Below are 23,085 nucleotides of genomic sequence, written 5' to 3' on the forward strand. Positions count from 1 at the left end.
CTTATGTTTGGATTTGTTCCTCCAAGATCCAGTGGTAGGCTAATCTAATAGGTCGTAGTGAGCACAAATGGTTCAGAAACCAAGCAGTTACAAAGGTCTTACAAACCTCTCTTAAACTTTCAAGAGCTGAGTACTCCTGAAACAAATGAATCCAGTTGGCCCTGGTGTAGTCTACAGACTACCAGCATGTAGAAGTAAACCCTCAGAAGATTTTGTGCAGTTTACACACAGTAAAAAAACTTGAAAATAAACTGCCATTGTCTACCGAATAATCTGTATTGATGAGACCTGGTAACATAGTGGAGTATCATTAGCACATCTGCCCGCTATTGGTGAGGGGTAATATTTAAACACAAGTCTACCTGCCGTGTTTGCATGTAACTCCTAGTGGCATTAACATTTGTAATAATAGGTTCATAGGTGTGTACTAGGCTAAAGAACACAAGGGCCTTTTTAAGCCTAATCATTCATCCCAAATCTCTGACAAGTTCTGGTACTCTAGATAAATGTAAGCAGGAGCTTGGGAGATAAGACATTTACAGGTTGCCTCTGTCCATTAGAGACATATGTGTCAGACCAGGGAAGAATTTCCTGTTCCTTATCTAACTGTCTAAGTTATACTTGAATTGTGTTAAGGAGTAACTCTGCTTCACATGAATGGGGAGCCTTTTCCAGAGAAGGAGTAGTCTCTGGGATACCCACCTTTCTCTTCAGCATGTCCTATTTCTAAGACAGGCAAGGTTTAAGTCTTTAAAATGGGCAATTCTGGTGCTGTTTGTTTTACAGATGTGTAGGAAGTCCAACACAGTGGGGTCTGACAATGCCTTGTATGCCAGACATAGATCTCTCCTCAACAGCCTGTATGAGACAGAATACAGGGATAAGGCCTTGAAGCAGTCTGCATAGGACATGTTACTTATGCTCTGCATTCTTTTAGTGAGGGACACCTGTGAATGTTCCCATTATTGGATGTGCCTGGTTAGGTGCATAACAAAGGAGCACACTCAATGATATCTCTGATGAATGCCAAATATTGTGGAACAATCACCTCCTTGGTCCGAAATGCCATACCTTTGTTTATAAGTTGCTCAACATAGAATGATTTCCTCACTACTGTAGACACATGATAGTCAAAGCCTAGATTGCTGTCTATGTGTGTCCCCAAGTCCCTGACTACTGGGTCAACTTTTAGGGCTGTTTTGTCAATATGATAGTTACCAGGGGTAGATGACTTCCCAAAGGATGCTATTATGCAGTTCGTGGCATTTAGTGTTAGTCTATGGCTTTGACACCAGTTATTTTCAAACAACAGCCACAGATAAAAGAAAATAATTTATTTAAGTATCCAACCCTGTAGCACCTCAGCAAAAAGCCTTCAAGTAGTAAAAACACAGTACAAAAAACACGCTATATATATTCTAAAAATAATTAAACTATCTAACAAAGTCAATTATTCTATTAGTTAATTAAATATTTCCAGTTGCACTCAATATTCATTCCAGTTGGCACTAATGCATTATATTTTAAAATATACACAATTCCTTATGCAGCAGTTTATCCTTAAGGGGAGTCATTTCACCCATACTGCTAGTAATTTGTTCCAAAATACTCCCCCTTTAAACACTTTGGATCACTTTGATGATACATTTTAAAATGCATAGCCAGAGGACTTACAACACATATATTTTTAATATGCCTAACATGTTCTAACATTTGTCAGACTGAAAGGTACCCCTTCTAAAGGAAGGTAATGTACAAATTCTATTATTTGGCATAACAAATGTACTATGTGCTACCACGTCAGCTATGCTACAATTTTTTTTAAAGGAGACATATGGCATTGTACTAATTATTTTAGATAATTCTATGCTCTTTAAAAACATAATCAATATTGCTTCAAAAGTTGAATAATTTGCTCACTCATAATATTAAAACCTGTCACAAAGTAAATCTGCCTTTTATCACTGTTATTTCCACTAATATTTAAAAGCATCTCAGTACTATAACCAAACTGTGGAGGAACTTTCTTATTGCAATTGACCAACTTTGTAACATATTTCTTAGAAGTCCGCCCCACGTAGTTGTTACGTTCTGCTAAAACTTTTTGAAGAGCTGCTATTACTTCTTCTTTATTATAGCTAAGGAACATTTTGAAAGTATACTGAACTTCCCTATCAAATCTACATCTAAGTCACATAATTTACTAAGACATAGAAAGTCCCCATGTGATAACGGTAACATCAAGTGGGGGTTGACAACTATCTCCATGCAAAAAAATTCTCTCCCTCCATTTTTCTATGTACCAATGTAATAATTCTACCATCTTCAAGTACTTTGCTTCCTTTCCCAATTGAAGACCATCAAATTTAAATTGAGATCTATTCATTTGTAAAGACTGAACAAAATGATAAACCTTGTTAATACCACCCTCACAAATAAAAATTAAATTATTTATAAATCTATTATAACCAATTACATAATTCTTTAAAAAAATCTTTTGATATATATTTTCCATCTCAAACAAAGCCATTGTTAATTTGGCATACATGGGAGCAAAAGGTGCCCCCATGGCTTTCCCCTTTTATTGATGAAATATTTCATTGTTAAAAATAAAAAAAGTTATTTTCAAGACTAAATTTCACAAAATCTATGATATAACTAGAAAGCTGTCTATCTCCTAGAAAATATTGTAGAGATTCTAAACCATGACAATGTTTAATGTTTGTATACAAACTATTAACATCCACTGTCATCCAACACATGCTCTTATTCCATTTTAAACCCGAGATTTTATCCAAAAAATCACGGGTATCTCTAACGATGGAGGGAATTTTTTGGACATGGTCAAATAAATATTCATGTAAAAACACACCAGTATTATGCAAAAAAATGTCTGCAGGCAGGTACAATAGGATGTCCAGCTAAATTATCCAAACCCTTATGTATCTTTCAAAGACAGTAAAATAAAGCTAAATTACATCCTTGAACAGAAAACCTACTCTCAGTATCATGCTTAACAAAATAACCTAATCTAAAACCTTTATTTAATAACAATTGATCTTGTTGAAATGCCTCAATATATTTATGAATACTACATCTCTCATAAACATGAATATCATTTAAAAGGTCATAGCACATTTTGCACATTGCTTATAATTCATAAGAACAATTTTATTAACCTTGTCATTAGGCTTTATATGTAATTCCCATCATTGCTAACATCCTTTAAAGCTTGCCATTGATATTTTGTTGAATTATATTTAATAGTATGTTTAGATACCATAAAATGTTTAAATAATTGTTCAACAGAAAAATTAAATGCTGCTGAGAATTGCTGGATACACTCATTAATAAAAGGGGGTATAAATCTACTATTATACCATGACCCCCCCCCCCAAAACGTGCACGCTGATTGGCCAGCGTGCCCGTTGTAAATCGAGTTATACTAATGGAAAAAGGTCCGGTCGCCCGGACTTTTTTCCATTAGTATAAGCCGTTTTTTTAAAACACTGACTCGCTATGTTAAATGGGTTTAACATAGCGAGACAGCTTTAAAATAAGCAACGGAGATCTCCGTTGCTTATTTTAAAGCTGTCTCTATGTTAAACCCATTTAACTTAGACAGTGTTTAAAAACGGAGAAAGCAAGATCTCCGTTGCTTTTTAGTGTTCGCTATGTTAAATGAGTTTAACATGGCGAGACAGTTTAAAATAAGCAACGGACATCTCCGTTGCTTATTTTAAAACTGTCTCGCTATGTTAAACTCATTTAACATAGCTATAAAAAGCAACGGAGATCTTGCTTCTCCGTTGCTTTTGCTCACAGCTCTGATGTACTGTGCAGGCGCGGTACATCAGAACTGCCGGATGCCAGACATCTGCGGAAGGGCAGTAAACAGGCATTATACTATGCCATTATTTAAGAAAAGTAATAGTTTATTTTCTTAAATAATGTCATATATCGCAATAACCACTTCTGGGTGTGGTAATGCTAAATTTACCACGGTTGGCTTTGTTTGGTCCTCGGCTTCCCTCGGGACCAAACCACGCCAACCGTGGGTAAATTTAGCATTACCCACACCCAGGCGTGGGTTATTGCTATATTATATTTTACCCTAATGTATCTAAAAAACAATAAGCATTAGGTAGCATGTCATTCCATTCATTTTCATTTGATACACATAAGAAAAAGTTCTCCTCAGAGCTTTCTTCAAGACATTACTCCATATTTCTCCCATAGCTTCCATTTAACTGTTTATCTCGAAAAAAATATGCCAGATGAAGCTTTCATATAAAACAAAAAATCTCACACTTAAGAACATGCAAGCAAGGGATTACTGCAGGCACATATTTTAAACCTAAAGCTTAAAACTACCCTAGCCCTGAGTAGCATCCTGCCATCACCCAGAATTATACCACAATACAAGGACAAAATGATTGACTTCAACAACTGGCTAAGCTTCTGGTGTCATTCTAAGGGGATCCAGTATCTGTCTGCTGGGATGACATGATCGACAGTGCACAATGTTTTGACAGAAATGGCCTGCACCTGTTGCCCTTGGGATTCCGGATACTGGCTAAGGCTCTTGCAACCTGTATAGTGCCTTTTTTAGGCCATGTTCAAATGACAAATTCACCACTGTAACAAGTACAAGCAAGCAAAATCTGAAAGGTAATACTATTCAAAGCTAGAGGTCTAACCCTCAAAATGCATTCACTCGAGGCACTCCTTAAAATGGAGAACATCGACATCTGTGCAGTGACAGAGATCTGGTTCAAGGCTCCAGAGAGCACCCCTGCATTACCAGGCTATAATTCATACCACACCTTTCGGCCACCTAACCTGGACCAAAACATTAAAGGCGGAGGCGTGTCCATATTCATTATGGATATCCACACCTCCAGGCTAGTTGCTCAGCATAATGCATCTGAGATTATCCAAATGCAACTAACTCTGGGCAAGACCGCAAGCCAAATTGTAACTTGCTACAGATCCCCCACCATGCCCCAGGACTCCCACTCCTCATTTCTTGATGCACTGGAAAATATTAGGGTACAACCCAACACCCTTATAATAGGCGATTTCAACTACCCCACCATTAACTGGGAAAACTACTCATGTATCAACTCTTTTGATCAACGTTTTCTGGAAATCATAAATTCCAATGCCTTAGATCAACTTATCCACACCTCCACCAGGGGCAGCAATATCCTAGACCTGATCATTACTAACATCGGCGGCCGGTGTTCCATACCAGAAGTCAGTTCCTCATTGGTCAGATCCGACCACAAGCTAATCAGCCTAGTCATCCACATCCCACCCCCCCACCCCCCATTAGGGAAACCACTGTAAAAAATTTCTCCAAAGCCAACTTTACGCATCTTAAGACAGAAGTGGCAAATTTCACGACACCCATGCAGATGGACAATAGAGGTATGACTGCTGAATCCTACACAAATGCACTTTATAAGCACTTACACAAGTGCATGGATCGTGCTATCTCTAACAGGACCAAGATGCTATCCTCTAAAAAAGGAAGCCAATCTGGTGGGCCTCTGCCATAAACAAACTTCACAACAGAAGAGTAAAATCCCATGATTAGAGGAAATCTCTGGTCAGCCTCAGTAAGAAGCTGAGATCCCTCATAAATCCTCCAAAGCTAGTTATGAAAACAAAATCACCAATGATTTTATAGACAACCACAAAGCATTCTATAGCTATGTCAAGAATCTCAATAGCAACACTCAGATATGCTCTGAGTTATAGCACAATGGCAGTAAATGTACAGAACCAACTGATATTGCCAACATCCTGGCAGATAGATTCAGTGCTAACTTTACCCCCCCTCTCACCCCCTAAAGGGCCCATCTCTATACCAGAAGAATGCAAAGTTCCTGTAATCACAGCTGCACAGGTAAAAACCATACTCTCCAAAGCCAAAAACACAGCATCCATGGGACTGACAACATCCCAGGCTTCATTCTACATGAACTACAGAATGAACTCGCACCCCAGCTAAACACCATGTTCAATCATAGCCTCACCTCAGGCTTTGTGCCCACTGAATGGCGCACAACGAAGGTTATCCCACTCCACAAAGGGAGAGCCACCACGGACCCTGGGAACTACCGCCCCATTAGCCTAATGAGCCTGGTCTGCAAGGCCATAGAATGTATCATCATGTAACTTATAAACAAAGACATTGGTAATCTCCATACTCTGGACCCCACCCAGTTCGGGTTTGTAAAAGGCAGATCATGTCCCCTAAACCTGATAGACTTCTTTGAAGCAGTAACCAAAGCCATAGACGACAGTAAGGTGGTTCACACAGCCTATCTAGAACTTGCCAAGATTTCTGACACCATCCCTCACTCTGGAATTATAGATAAACTCACTAAACTAGGTAGAAATCCCTATGTCACAAGATGGGTTGCCAACTGGCTCACTGACAGAATCCACGCTGTGAAAGTAGCAGACTCCAAATCCGACTTCAGACCAGTGACAGGTGGAGTACCACAGGGTTCAGTCCTTGGTCCTCTCCTGTTTGGTATCTACTTTTCTGAAGTACATGCTAACACAGAAGGTCTTTGGCTAACAAAGTTTGCAGATGACTGCAAACTGGGAGCCATAACTGAAACTCCTAACGATGGACATCCTACAAAAGGGCCTCATTGAGACAGATGCCTGGTGTCAAAGCCATGGCCTCAAGCTCAATGCCAAAAAGTGCATTGTCATTTCCTTTCATAAAAACTCTGTACCCATGAGCTATCACATAGGTGGTAGTCTACTTAACACCAAAAGTGTTATAAGAGACCTTGTGACACAGGTGGACAGTAGTTTCTCCTTTGATAATTACATCGCCACAGTAGTCAGGAAATCCTTCTACGTGGTACACCTCATCACAAAAGGTTTCTCATCCAGGAAAAAAGAGGTCCTTGTTCCCCTCTACTCATCACTCATTAGACCCATTATAGAGTACAGCGCCCCTTTTGGTATATATCTCACAAGACATCTACAACAACTGGAAAGGCTGCAGAAATACCTCACAAAGAGGATTACTGGCCTCAAACAGATGTCCTATGCAGACAGTCTAAAATACCTCCAGCTTTACTCTGTCGCATATCGCCTCCTCAGAGGCGATCTCTGCCTAACATACAAAGCTATGTCAAACCCAAAGCTGTTGGACATGCTCCACTTAAAGAAATCCCAATCCCTCCAAGCTACATGCTCTAGGGATGTAAACTTTGTCACCACAATAAACAGAACATGCTGGAGGGATAGAGTCCTGTCCCAGAGACTTCCCATACTCTGGAACAAACTACCTATCTATATCAAACAAAGCTCCTCATTAGCACTCTTCAAGAAAAATCTTGATGATTGGATGGGAAGTAGGAAATTCACCCCAGGAATCACTTCTGTGGCTCTGCTCGACAGGGGTGCAGGAAAATAATTTTCTTGGGTGGTGAAAGCCAGGGTACCTTTTTGGCTAGGCTTGTATAGGCCCTAGGGCCTAAAGCCAAGTACCTACCTTTGAACCCATTAACTGATATGAGTGTTTCAGACAAAGCACAACCTGAAACATTCACATTCAAGTCTGCTACAATTTGACAACATATTACTTAATCCACTATTGCCATCTAACTTTCTTATAAAACAGTCTTTCGGCTTTTCCCAGTTAGGGGTCATCACTGCAGAACTCTGGTCAGCTAATGATTGGCAGTGGATTTTTACAGTGCCGAGTTGCCAGCCTGAAGCCCAGCCTTCAAAGAAGGCACACCCATTCACACACGCACCTACCTGCATGTCTTTACACGTCACTCAAGTGCGGGGAGGACATGCAGACTGCACACAGAAGGCACTTCAGCCAAGAATAGAACGGGATAACCTCTTGCTATGAGGTGACAAGGCTAACCGCTGCACCACCACAGTCCTTTCTTTATACTGCTGTTTAAAGTGTCCTGTATTGTTATTCTGTCCATTACAATTTCTTTTCTTATCATTACTAGCTGAATTATTTCAGTCGGGTACTCTCCGAAATCTATTCAAGTGCTCCACTGGTTCCTGCTCTGGCAATGGTGGATTGGCATCTCCATCACTCTCCAAGCCTGTAATTATTTCTGCCCCATCTGAGGAAGTGAAAGAAACCACTAATGCTTTCTTATTACTTCTGATTTTGTGGTTTGACATCATTTGATCACTGGACTTAGATTTCCACAAAAAAATCTATTCGGGTTCTTTTTTAATCGTTCGATTAAATTCTGCTCATAAGTCTGTCTGTGAGAGCAGGTAGTCAAAATGGGAGGAACTGAAACAGGAAGACAAATCTGTACAAAGCAGTTGTACTTCCTTCTATAACTTATGCTGTTTTACTAAATCACATTCCATAACTATTTTAACCCATTTGAGCAAACACCTATGTGCAGCCGCAATCCATCTGTGTTTAAAATACTTTTCTTCTTCACTATCTAAATCAAATGGTGGGGTTTTAAAGGCACGAAGCCCCCATGGAGTTTGTCCAATTCAAGGTATCTTTTTAGACTCAAAATGTTAAAATAAGTGTTTGTTTTTTTTTTAAACCAGACTCTCCAATTTCTTACATTTGTCTGCTAATTCCACAGATAAATTCAAAGAATGGTTATCACCCATCGAGGAAAAAGGATTATCCAAGCAACGATTTCTTTCCTCAAAATCCCTTTCCCAAAATTTAATAGGTGAAGCTCCACTTTTAGCAGCTCAATCTTCCACATGAAAACATATTGCTCCATGGAAAGTTGTGACAAATCAGTTGACTCATCTCTGAATATTCTATGGATGTTGGCAGAAAGATCTGTGGCCATATTAACAAAAATTCTAGTTGCTGGATGTGCCTGGTTAAGTACATAAAGGGGCATTGCTCTCAAATGATATGTCTGATTAATGCCAAATATAGTGGAACTCCTTGGACCTAGATGCCATGCTTTGTTTATAAGTTGTATAACATGGAATGATTTCCTCACTACTGTAGACAAGTGATGGTCAAAGGCTAGATCACTGTCTACAGTGGATATAAAAAGTTTACACACCCCGGTTAAAATGCCAGGTTTTTGCAATATAAAAAATGAAACCACAATAAATAATTTCAAAACTTTTCCCACCTTTAATGTGACCTATAACTTGCACAATTCAACTGAAAACCAAATCTATTGGGGGGGAAAATATAAAAAATAAAAAATGTACAATACGCTGGTTGCATAAGTGTGCACACCCTTAAACTAATATTTTGTTGTGTGCACACACCCTTAAACTAATACTTTGTTGAAGCACCTTTTGATTTAATTACAGCTTCAGTCTTCTTGGGTATACACCTCCATCAATTTAAGACACTCTTATTAACCTCAAATAAAGTTCAGCTGTCCTAGTAGGATTTTCCTGACATTTACTCATTTGCCTACTACAGCAAAAGCAATGGTTCGCAGAGAGCTTACAAAGCATCAAAGGTATCTCATTGTTGAAAGGTATCAGTCAGGAGAAGGGTACACAAAAATTTCCACAGCATTGGATATACCATGGAACACAGTGAAGACAGTCATCAAAAAGTGGAGAAAATATGGGACAACAGTGACGTTGCAAAGAACTGGGCGTCCCTCCAAAATTGATAAAAAGACAAGATGAAAACTGGTCTGGGAGGCTGCCAAGAGACCTTCAGCAACACTGAAGGAGCTGCAGGAATTTCTGGCAAGTACTGGTTGCGTACTACATGTGACAACAATCTCCCATATTCTCCATATGTCTGGACTATGGGGTAGTTTTGCAAGATGGAAGCCTTTTCTTACACAGATAAACATCCAGGCTCGGCTAAAATTTGCAAAACAGTACATCAAGTCTCCCAAAAGCATGTGGGAAAATGTGTTATGGCCTGATGACACCAAGGCTGAACTTTTTGGCCACAATTCCAAAAGGTACATTTGGTGCAAAAATGGCACTTTGCATCAGCAAAAGAACACCATCCCCACGGTGAAGCATGGTGGTAGTGGTATCATGCTTTGGGTTGCTTTTCTTCAGCTGGAACTGGGGCTTTAGTCAAGGTGGAGGGAATTATGAACAGTTCCAAATACCAGTCACTTTTGGCCCAAAACCTTCAGGCGTCTGCTAGAAAGCTGAAGATGAAGAGGAATTTCATCTTTCAACACGACAGTGACCCTGAGCATACATCCAAATCAACAAATGAATGGCTTCACCAGAAGAAAATTAAAGTTTTGGAATGGCCCAGCCAGAGCCCAGAACTAAATCCAATAGAAAAATTGTCTGGTGACCTGAAGAGTGCTGTGCACAAGAGATGCCCTTGCCATCTGACAAAATTGGAGTGCTTTTGCAAGGAAGAGTGGGCACATATTGCCAAGTCAAGATGTGCCATGCTGTTAGACTCCTACCCGTGAAGACTGGATGTTGTAATTAAATCAACAAAGTATTGCCTGCACATTTGGTGTTGTATATCATCTTCAGTTAATAGTGAAAGAATTAAAGTCACCCATGAATATAGTGTTGGGCTGTTTGGTGAATGTTTCTAGTAAGTTTAAATACATGTTATAGGTTTCCTGGGTTATACAGGTGTCCTATATCTTGCAAGGAAGTGGTATGGAATGTTGCTTATGGTGATTTGAATGTGGAGAAGCTCAAGTGCATTGTCCTGTTTGATCATCCTTGAGGTATATTTATTTTTGGTGTAAATCGAGACACCTTCACTTTTAGAACACTGTCTGTGTAGTAGCTGGTCTAAATGTGTGGAAGGTATTACAGCCCTGCACTGCTGGTGTGCTCTTTTCAGCTTTAAACTATGTCTCAGTGACTGAACAGACATCAGTATTCTGGAGTTTTTTTTTAGAATCCTGGCATTGAGCAGTAACCCCTTTAGATTTTCTCCTGGATTTGATTTGCTGTATCGGAAGTACTTTCAGTTTGGCATTTTCTAAAAAAGGCACTGTGAGGGAAGACAATGTTTTAGCTAATATTTGTAAGCCTAGAGGGGAAAGGTGCAAACCATCCCCGGTAAAGCAGTGTGGTCTGTTGACCCTCTCCTTCCATGTTGACAAATATTGCACCCCCTTAGAATGACACCAGAAAGTAAGCCAATTATTAAAGTCATTCATCTTCTGTTCATATTGTAGCATCATCCTTGGAGAAGGTAAAATGCTGCTCAGTTCTTGGCTCATACATGCCGGGGTAGATATTCTAAGTGCTCCATAATGTCTCTCTTCATATAGCCTAGACTGGTATGTGTGAGGTCATTTACATCCGCATGGACTATGACTGACTCATATTGGTACCTATAGTCTAATGACCTGAGTGCGTGCATAATGCGGCAAATCCTGGCCCCTGATAAGCAATTCTCCTTACTCAGCCTGGTGAGAGGGACATCAGTGTGTCTGACAATGGACTCTCCAATGACCATAATGTTGGACTGTGTGGTGGCTTGCCTTATGGGCTTATATCCATGAGATATGGGTGTGTTGATGTGGGTGTTATTTTGAAAGAGTGCATTTAGGGCTGCTGAGGATATTGGTTAAGTGTACTTCATCTAGGAGATCTTTGGGGTTTAGGGAGGTTACATTTAAGTGCCTCAGCATATGTGGGTGTATGTCTCTGCTTTGAACTGTGTGTGATAGATACAGCGTGTGTACTACTGACAACCTGATTGACATGAGGAGTGCTTTTATGTGAGAGCTTTGCCTTCAGTGATGTTATGTAAATACATCTCTGACATACCATATCAGTTTGCTTGAAAATTATCTGGTTGTCAGTAAACCTGAGGCAATTTCTACATTGTCCCAGGTTATCTGTAGCCATCAAACTGGTAACAGAGATAGTGGGAAAGTTCATCTACATGGCAACAGGCCCTTTTTTTATTGATTAGACAGTTGCAGTGAGAATGTAAAGTAATGTCAGGCATATCTGGTTTGCAACCATGGGGGCAGTGCTCGTCAGTGCAAACTAGTTGCCCTGTGTGCAGTTAGGTGTTGGTGAAATTTCAAGGGTGCTTTTACAGGAAAAATGTTAACTCAAGGTGTCTGTGTCTGTACAGGACACTGTCAAATACCTGAGAGGAAACTAATGTTATATATGATTCCCAGTTAGTACTGGGGTAATTAAAGTTGCCCATGAATATGGTATTAGGTTAGATGGTGAGTGTTTCTGATAAGTTTAAATACACATCATAGATAGACCCTGATGACTTATGGATGAAGTATTTAGGGAGATATTCTAAAGTTAGGTTAGACAGCACCTAATCAAGCAGCACTTACTGAAAAGAAAGAATTACCTTTGTCAAGAATGATGAAAAGAGAAGATTCACCTGATTGGCTACTGCCTGGCTATTACTAGTGCTGATCTTACCACAGCTTCATGCTGCTGGGTTACAATGCTCCTTTGCTTCTTTTTTCATCAGAAGCAAAACCGTAGCAGCAATCCCATGATTAGAAGCAGGCCCCAAGCTCTTTAGTGATCAATGGTTTTGTCCCAGATGATGCAATGATCTGTAGGTTTGTTGCAGCCTTTTCCTGGTAGATGCCTTGAATAGCACCCTTACCAATCAGGAAGGTCCAGCACAGACACTTAACTGTCCAATCAGAAACAGTCAGGAATCAATGCTCTCTCCTCCTTCTCTCACCAGGAGAAAAATATAAGTACAAATTCCAAGCTGCCACCTATGAAGCAGTTATCAGGCTTTCTGGATATCAGCAGTTCCCAGGAAGTAATCTCCCTGTGCTCCTTCTCTAAGTAGGAGCAAAACAGAAGCACTAATCCCAAGATGACTACTGAGAGGCAAAATGTTGGTTCTGCAATAATTGGTGGTCTTGACTAGATGTTGCAAATTTTAAAGGTATGATGGAAAAGTGGGTTACTATCCAAAGAGTTGCAGTGTGCACTAAGCAGTTAGATATGAAAGAGTAGTAACTTAAGCTTTAGCTATATAACTGGAGAGACACTAATTTTAAAAGAGTAATGTGGATTGGAAGGGATTGGGCAATTAGTATTCTGGCTTTATGGAATACGGTGGGATGGCCAATATATTTTAATAGCTGGAGGGGAGTGATTTCGCAAGAGGACAATTTGTGCTTACTCACAGTAGCTAAAGAAAGAGGAGAGAGAAGGAAATATGTAGTCAAATTAACATAAGGGGCAGGCAGCTAGAAAGTCAGTTGAGTTCAAAAACACAACTGCACCGGGGTGGATGTTGGGAGAAAATTTAATTATGGTGGGCTCTTTCCAAGTTTAAATATGCAATTAAAAGCAGAATACAAGTAAAACACAGTGTAAAGAAAATAAACAATTCCCTGCTAGACAGGAGTCCAGGGAAGTAAATAGTGTGGGAAGAAATAGCCAGGGAATTGTTATGGCTAGGCTTCTATAGGCCCTAGGGCCGATAGCCTAGTACCAACCTATGAACAACAATCCAGGGCTTATCTAAACAATTTTATCTTGGTATGTGATTTACTGTGGAGTTGACTGGTAAGAGAAGTTTTATTTGAATTTATATTTTATTTTTAGCACTGTCACTGGAGACCAGATGGCTTAGTGGTTAAGGTCTTCACCTCCCATGCACAAAGTACAAGGTTCGATCCTGACCACGACCAATGCCTGTTTGGAGTTTGCATGTTCTCCCTGTGTCTCCATGGGGTTTCTCGCATGTTTGAAAAACATGCTGTGTGTTTCCATCTCAAACTCACCAATGAATGGAGTTGTGGGCAGCAGCACAGACTCTACATGGTACCCTATAGGGGGAAGAATTGTACAGACCAACTGCTTTGGGCATCTACTGTGGTGCGCACTATCCTCAAAATAGGAGAGCACAGATCACTGACTGCACGCCGTAGTAGGGCTAGCCACTCATGTAAAATATGGCTCTGGGTGATTTGGTCATGTTGAATAATGTGGTGAAAATGGGCTAACAGTGGGAGGAGTATATGTCCCTATTGTATGCCCGCCACAAAGCCCAGCAGCCCTGGGTCAATAAGCTACTGGCTGGCCAGTGTCTAGTTGCCCAGCCTGGGGTAGCTCTGTTGAGTGAAAGCTGGATGTAAAACCTGCCAAGCATGAACTGAGAAATGCTACGCTTAATGTAAGTTCACTGACAGGATGCCACACAGCTTGGAAGTGGATGACATGAGGACATCCTTTGTATCCAAGAGATAAGATGGAAGGGAAGTGCAGCAAAGCCACTTGGCTTGGGATCCAGAGTCTACTACGTAGGTGGAGGGCAGGCTAGAAATGGTGTAGGAATTGTGGTGAGAGATAGGCTTCAGAAGACAGTAAGGGATATCATCAGAATTAAAAACAGACTCATGGCAGTCAGACTCCAGTGTAATGATAGGGCATTATTCATAATCTCAGTCTATATCCCACAGCAGAGTTGTGATAGTGAGGAAAAGAGTGCATTCAGAAAGCAGTTCAGGGCCTACTAGATAAAGCAGGACAGTATGAATTGGTGTTGCTAATGAGTGACTTGAATGCACATACCAGGACAGACAGAACAGGGTATGAGGACTGCCTGGGTCCACATGGGTGGGGCAAAAAGAATAAAGAAGGAGAAGCCATTCTAGACTTCTGTCTGGCAAATGGCTTGATAGTAGCCAACACATGGTTCAGAAAGAGAGACAGTCACAAGATCACATAGAGCAATTCAGATAGACATCCTCCTAGTAAGGAAAAAGCACTGGGGTAAAATCCATGATTGCAAAGTCATACCACAGCATAAACCACTAGTTGCCATAATCAGCTGCAATCAGTGGTCAAAGAAGGCTCTAAGGTCAACAGAGACCAGGCTGAAGACCTGGAAGTTGACTGGAGAGAAAGTATAACAGTTGATGGAATTACTTAGGGCTCTAGCACCCCAAGAAGAGGAGGAAATAGGCAGAGTTGAAGTTGAAGAAGAATGGCACCACCTAAAAACAGCAAGTGTTAGGATTACAGAAAAGATATGTGGCCGAGCCAGGTATGGAAATAAGGTACATAAGGAAAGCTGGTGGTGGAATGCAGAAGTCTAGGAAGTCGTCAAAAGAAAGAAGGAGTGCAGGAAGAAATGGGAGAGAGAAAAGACTGACCAGGCTAGGAAGGACTACTGGTTGGCTAACAAAGAAGCTAAGAAAAGAAAGAAGTTGCAATAGCAAAGAATGGGGCATTGGAGACACTGTGCCAACTTCTGGAAAGTGACTCAGTAAGTGGCACAAAGAAACTATATCAGGTTGCAAGGCAAAGATAGAAAGATAAAGAAGATAGTCAGACACCCTTCATACGGGATGCCAGCAACAACTTGCTCACCAGTCTACAGGACATCAAAGGCAGATGGAAGGAGTAGTTCCAGCAGCTTCTGAATGAAGAAAACTCCACAGAAGCTGTACTGCTCCAGAAAGAGCCTATGATGAGAGAAGAAGAGGAGCCCACCCTAGAAGAAGTAAGAACAGCACTAAGGAAGATGAAGTCAGGGAAAGCAGCAGGCTCAGATAAGGTCACAGCAGATATGATAAAGATGCTGGGTGAGATAGGGGAGAAATGGCTCCTGAGGGTACTAATAGCAGTGTGGAGAGAAAGGCATATCCCAGTGACTGGAGAATAAGCATACTCATGCCAGTGTACAAGAACAAAGAGGACATCCACAACTGTGGGCAGTACAAAGGTATCAAACTCCTATCACATTGCATGAAAGTTCTGGAGAGGGTGATTGATAAATGGATACACAGAGTAGTAGAATGTAAGATGGGAGATGAGCAGTTTGGATTCAGATCAGGATGCAGCACAATTGACCTGATGTTTGCATTGAGACAGATACTTGAGAAGAAGCTAGAGATGAGGATAGAGTCCAACTGGGCATTCCTAGACTTGGAGAAAGCATATGACAAGGTCTCAAGATAGCTGATCTGGGCAGTACTGCAGAGGTTTGAAGTCCCAGAAACATTGGTAGAATTAGTGCAGGCTATGTACAAGGACCCAATGACTCAAGTACGAATAATGTTCAACCTCACAGAGGGGTTCCCAGTTGGAGTGGGTGTACATCAGGGTTCAGCTCTGAGCCCACTACTGTTCATACTGGTGATGGACTACATTAGCAAACAGGTTAGATGGGATGGATCAACAAAGCTGCTGTATGCAGACGATGTGGCAGTACAGGCAAACCCTGAGCTAGAACTTCAGCAAAGGATAGGAGAATGGCATGCAAATCTGAAGGCAGATGGGATGAAACGAAGCACAGATAAGATGGTGGTAATGGCAGCAAATTGGGGAAATCAGAAGAAGCTGTGGATAGACATAGAAGTGAAGATAGTGGAACAGGTAAAAAGCTTCAAGTATCTGGCAGGGGTAATTGAGGAGACAGGTAGTCTGAATGAAGAGGTCAAAGTGAGAATCAGAGGGGCTGCAGCCAATTGGCATAGAGTATCAGGTGAAATCTATGACAGAAGAATGCCAAAGAAGCTGAAAAGTAAGGTGTACAAGACAGTGGTGTGGCCAGTACTACTGTATGGTACAGAAACCTGGGCAGTAAAGGCAGAATAGTTAAAAAAGCTAGAAGTGATGGAAATGAAGTGCCTGAGAAAGGTGGTAGGATGCACACTGTGGGACAGATGAAGAAATGAGGACATAAGAGCAGAATCTAAAGTAGCTCCAACTGCAGAAAAGATCAAAGAGAACAGATTATGGTGGTTGTACTTGTGTAGAAAACCAGAAAACAATCTGGTGAGGACAATTTGGGACAGATGGGAAGAAGGTAAGAGGAAGCGAGGACATCCAGCTAAGAGGTAGATGGATTGTGTGAAAGATGATGCTGATGACTGTTTGTCACTGTTTGTAGGAAGGAAGGGATTGCTGGTGGACAAGAAGATTTACTTTGATTTATATTTTGTTGTTTTACCTTTAATTTTCACTCTTGGTTTTTAGAAAGGAATAGGTTTTAGACAGGCAAGCTCTAGCTATCCCAAGGGGCCTAGTCAGCTATAAATCCACACAGACTGCAGATAGGACAATCCAGAGCTTATCTAAACAATCCTATCTTTGTTAAACACTGTTAAACTACACACTTTTGGTAGTCTGTACCTTTATTCAGTGAAAACACTGAGACAGTTCTGCTGTTACGACATTCGTTTACTGCACATGAGGTTTACACCTAGCATAACAATGAAAGTTTTACACAAGTATAACTTCAGCTACATCATAGAAGAATCAAAATACACAATACAAAGGAAGAAGTCCCAATCTTTATAGTGTTTTTTCTGCCTGCATCAGCAGTTTAGTGAATTGTCAGAATAACATGTCTTTTCATTGAAGCTGGTTTGTTATCAGTCCTTGTCCCATATATCAAATGTTCCTTTCTGAAGAACAACTCTTTCGGCCTTGGTTTATCTCGCACGTCCTATTTGACGAGACACAGCTGCATACAAGAGTTCATCATGACCTACTGGTGGATAATAAATTTCACAAAGCTGCATAGTTAACATATTTTTCTTCTGCTTCCATTTAACAATGAATGCCAAGCTGTATATTTTTCCAAGTCAGGTAACTGAGTTCAAACTGAGTGCACTCTACAATTAGCTAAAATGCAGAACATTATTTCACATTTAAAGAAAAAATATGCAGAAATTTATTTCAACCTGTTCCCTTCTCTCACAGTTCCCTCTCATTATGTAAAAGGCAGAAAATGACTGTTAATTTTCAACTTTTTCTTCAGTTGTACACATTGAAACCTTTTCCAGTTTATTTAGGTTAACCATCATGATCTGCTGAACTCTATATGTTTTTCGCAAATGGCAACATATGTAGCAATTCCAGATGGTTAGTATGACCATAATGCCTAACACTACTAGTACAGGATGTATTAACCAATTTAACATGTTTTTTCCTGAATTTGACCAACCAGCAAATATATCCCACCAATTCTGGAAAGGGTCTTTTTTGATCTTTTCAGCCAAACTAAGTAGTTTATTTTTTGCAATGATGCTTAATGCCTCATAATAAGAATACTTTTATTTCTTTTTTCCAGGTATTCTCTGAGAATTTTAGTATTGTTCATTATGTTTTTTAATTATTCAAAGATACAGCTATATTGGGAAACTGTATTAAGTCATAATACCAATTCTTGGAAACATTTACTTCTATAGGTTCAGTGAACACATAACTTTTATTATTCCATTTAAGGAAATTAACATGTAATAAACATCCTACAAAAGGTAACTTTAAGATATGACCTGTATCTTGATCTGTAACCAGACAACTAAACTGAGGAGCCACTTCTATAGACATTTGAAAAGAAGAAGGCATAATAGTCCATTTACACAAATTAATGGAATGCTGCAGTAAGCATGGTTCATAGACAGGTGAATGCTGTCCACAAATTAGCCCATTTTGAGTCTGGGTACAATACTCAACTTTATGTGTTTTTCCCTTCATATCTATATAATTACCTTCAAATTGTGGCAACCAGTACTCATATCCTCCTGGTACGAGGAATATCATAGGTAACACAGTAAACTGACACATAATAGTTGCATCAGTAACATTATAATGCATAAACTTTCCTGTGCAATATTTTGGAATACAATATGTTACTTCAGTGAATAACCTAATCCAATTGGTATTAGGTATCCATTTTGCAAACAATTGTCGCCAAAGATTTTTCTGAATTTCCACATACAATGATTGCATAGTACACTTTGTCCAATTCACAAAAATTGTCGTGTTACTGTCAACTTTTAACTGATGCAGCTGCATAGCATTATAACTGTCTAAAAATTACTGCTGATAATTTATATTGTGCAGGTGTGTCCTCTGTATATTTGGATTCCAAAATGCTTGTAAATACACAATCTGAGAGATATTTTCCCCCACTACTTTTAAATGGTTGGTTAGAATTTCAATGTCAGATGCATTAATAGCACCCATTCCCCTGCCTAAGCCACCTAACAGAGTATCATACCATGCCCTCTTATATCAGCACCTGTCTGGGTCTGGAAACATGATATTAAAATGCACTACAACTTTTTGGCATTGCCTGCCTGCCATTGTACAGGTAAAAGGGATTTTAACCAAATGTTCTGTATGAACAGAGGTAGGTTTACCTGTTAATATTGGTAGAACATATGCCCAATGTATATGGCCTGTAATGACTGTGACATTAGTACATATTAACAGAAACTGCAGTAGTAAAATTTAGTTGCATCTCTGTATTATTGGGAGATATACTAATTCCCTGTATGGTATGATTACCACACTTCTTCACATAGGTGAAGACTAGCCATTGTGTTGATGGTGGATATTCCTTTGAATTATTGCTTTTTCCCAAATAAAACAGAGGAACTTGACAACATTTAAAAGAAACTTTGGAAACAAATTCAAGGGTTACCTTAGGACTATTTGGATGAATGTAATAATGATCCTAAACCGTGTACCAAAAGGTAACATTGCTGGGAATTTTTATGTACCTGAAAGTACAACTAGCATTATATGGGCAAGTAAAATTGTCCTGCTGTCTTTGCCCATGAAAACAATTTACTTTTTGTGGACATTTACTCCAAACTAGGTTTATAGTATTATTGTCATTGTTTATTTTCCAAACTTGCATTCCTCCTGTTTGACACCTTACCCCAAGGGCTCCAATGAGTAAAATCAGTACAATAACAAACATAAACTTCATTATGAATGATATAACCTTTCCACGTAAGTGGTACTAATCTGAAGGGTTGTTTTGATAGATACTTTCTCAACTGTTTCAGACTTGGCATTTGTTGTGATTCTACAAAAAAACCCATAAAACATGAAGTCACTTAATGACTTTCAACTGGTCCCTATGGACAAGAATCATTTTGCTCTTTTTCTGTTCTTTAACTTTATACACTAGAGGTCCTAACTGAGCAATTACTTCAAAAGGTCCTTGCCAATTACTATCCCATGGACTGTCCATCTGGAATGTTTTAATTAATACTTGTGTCCCAGAGGGAAGGTTTTCTTCTGGCATAAAAAGATCCTTTCACCGTAATTTGAATGCTTGCATTTCTGACAAACTCTGACACAATTCAGAAATATTTTCTGAATCTATTGCTGAGGCTGTGAAATTTCTAATAATGGTCTGTTTGTATTAACAGTAGGATCGAATAGTAACTGTACAGGCATTTTCCTATCTGTCATGACCTCAAAGATGAAATTCCTGTTTTACTGTGTGGAGTTGTTCTGACACTCAGCAAGATTCCAGGCAAATGCTTTATGCAATTTACTCCTTTTTCCAAGCAGGCTTTTTTAAGACGTTCCTTAAGAATCCTATTCATTCTTTCAACTATTCCATTAGACTGTAGTTTATTTGTAGTTTATTTTGTGAACAACATTTGTTTTTTATTTGTTTTTGCATCATCAATTAAGGTGGTGGCTAACCAATTTTTAATTGTCAAATGTTATTGGTTGAGAGCATTTACTTGTTTGTATTTAAACACCAGATTTCTGGTTTTATGTGATTTGTACTTTATGCTGAAGAAGGATAGACGAAACGTTGATGTGTGGATTGTTTTTTACACTGCGTATTGTTTGGTGTACTGTGGTTCATTTTGTTCTATGCCCAATTAAACCTTCGATTTTGTGTTCCTTTGTTGTTGACTGGGTGCTTTTAATTTGGTTATTAGTTCAGCTGGCACCTTCCTTTTCTACTTGGGGATGGTAAGGAACATGAAATCATTGCTGGATACCAAGTAAATCAGACAAAGCTCTCATCAGTTTACTGACAAATTGTGTCCCGTTATCGGATTCAATAACTTATGGCCATCCCCAATGACAAAAAATGTTTTTCCATATGGCTTCTGCCATAGCCTTAGCAGTCATTGTTTTTGTAGGAATTGCTTCTACTCACTTTGAAAAGACATCAACTACCACTAGAAGATACCTGTACCCACCTTTAGCTGGGGGTAATGGACCTGAAAAGTCAATTTGGATGGCATACCAAGGCCCATCTGCTGGAGTTACCCTTAGTAGCTGTGTTTTTTTTAATTGAGTATTAACCTGCAAACATACTAAGGATTCAGCATGCACTAAATCGCAAATTTTCTTTAACTTTGGATGCCGATACTTGTTTTTTACAATGGGCCATAATTTTTGTGTACCCAAATGTCCCAATACCTGATGATTAAATTTCACTAACTGTCGTGCCTGTTGGTATGGTATGTAAGGAAGACTAGAGTTGTCTTCAAAACATTTTGCATAATATTGTCCTGGACTTTCTTCCACAAGAGTACATTTTTCTAATTCATCATGCAGTCCAAACTTAGTTTGGATCTGGAGCAAATCATGTTGCAGGCTCTGAACTGAAAATGTCTGTATGCCATGTATTGCAGTGGTTTTATCTGATACACCGAAAAGGTGCCCTGTAGGATATAACTGCATTCCTTCCTTTGCTGCTTTCTTTACCATCTGATCAGCACAGTTGTTTAACTGAAAAATCTCATTTGTAGCTTTCTGATGAGCTTTTACTTTTAAGATGCTGTAGCAACCCACAAGGGACTGGCTCCGAACCAAATCCCAAATAGTCTGCAACACAGAAGCATGCTTGAGTGGTTTGCCCATGTTATTAACAAACCCTCTCCTTGCCCATGTAGACATATGCAGCCGCAGAGAATTAACTACGTATGCACTGTCTGAAAAAATATTGACAGGTGGAAAATTCTGTAACACATAAAGAACCATTTCTAGGTCAGCCTACTGAGCAGACATATGTCCTGGTAACTGAATTAGAGTTGGTTGTCCCATAGAATGACTTTCTGGTACTACTACAAATCCTGTCTGATATTGTCCATTGTCCCAAAATCAAGCACCGTCAACAAAGACGGATGGCCTGCCTTCCTGAAAATCAGGAGATGGAATGGGCTTTTCTGGATTTGAAATGTGCCTGATGCATTTGTTTCATTTTCCTTCATATCCCATGAAGTTAGATAAGTAATACTTATCTCCTGCCTTTATTGTAACTTGCTTGACACTAAATAGTGCTAACCATTTTGCAAACACTGCTTGATTGATGTCATCAATCAGCTTATTTAGCTGAGTCTCATTTACTAAAGCCTGTATGGCATAATGCGGTGTCTGTACTATAATGTCTTTAGAAAAAGCTGTTAGATATTCAGTTTGTTTTAAATCTCAATAAATGGCCAAAAGTTGCTAAATGCATGGGTGGTACCCCCTCTTAACATGTCATTTTTCTACTGCAAAATGTAATGGGGCTTAAAGTCCTTTCCATTCGAGAATCAGAGCCCTGAGGCCACTCCTGTAAAAAAACAACAGCGAGTGTGTTAGGTCCAGCTGCTGCCTGTAACACAAAGGGACATGTTAGACTTGGGGTTTCTAGTTCTGTAGCCTTGGCCAATGTTGCCTTCAAATCACAAAAAGCTGTATTTTTCCTTTGATCCCCACTCTAGAAAGGGTAATTCTTTCTGGCTAGAAAGCATATCATACAGAGGAGCTGCCATACTGGCATAATCCTCTATAAATTCTTGATTATAATTCATGAGGCCCATAAATTTCTGCAAATCCAGAATGATAACTGGTTTATCCATTTGCAAGATTCCCTGCACCCTCTCTGAACAAGGACTATGCACAGAAGGATGTAAAATAGTACCTAGAAATTTTACCTCAAGTGACATGAATTGTACCTTTTCATTTTTAACCTTAAACCCTGCCTCCTACAGTGTTTGAAGGACCTGTGTCACTTTAGCTAAATGCTATTCTGCTGTTTCAGACTGTATTAATCTGTCATCAGTGTAATGCAAAACAGAATCATCAGAGTCTAGACCTTGTAGTATTCGTGCAACTGTTTGGTGAAATATAACTGGACTGTTTTGGAATACCTGTGGTAACCACGTCATGACATACTGTTCATTTTGAAATGTAAAGGCAAACCTTTGCCAATCTTTTTCCTGCAGTGGTACTGCAAAGAAACCATTGGCTAAGTCTATGACCATAAACCACTGACTTTGTGGTTTTATTCTTGCTGCTAGTTCTGGGACCCCTGGAATTAGATGAGCCCAGGGAGTCCTGAATTGATTCACTTTTTGTAAATCAATAACCAATCCATAAGTGCCATCTTTCTTTTTA

This window comes from Protopterus annectens, chromosome 9.part0 (assembly GCF_019279795.1).
Source record: "Protopterus annectens isolate FY-2018-M chromosome 9.part0, PAN1.0, whole genome shotgun sequence".
Taxonomy (NCBI): Eukaryota; Metazoa; Chordata; order Ceratodontiformes; family Protopteridae; genus Protopterus; species Protopterus annectens.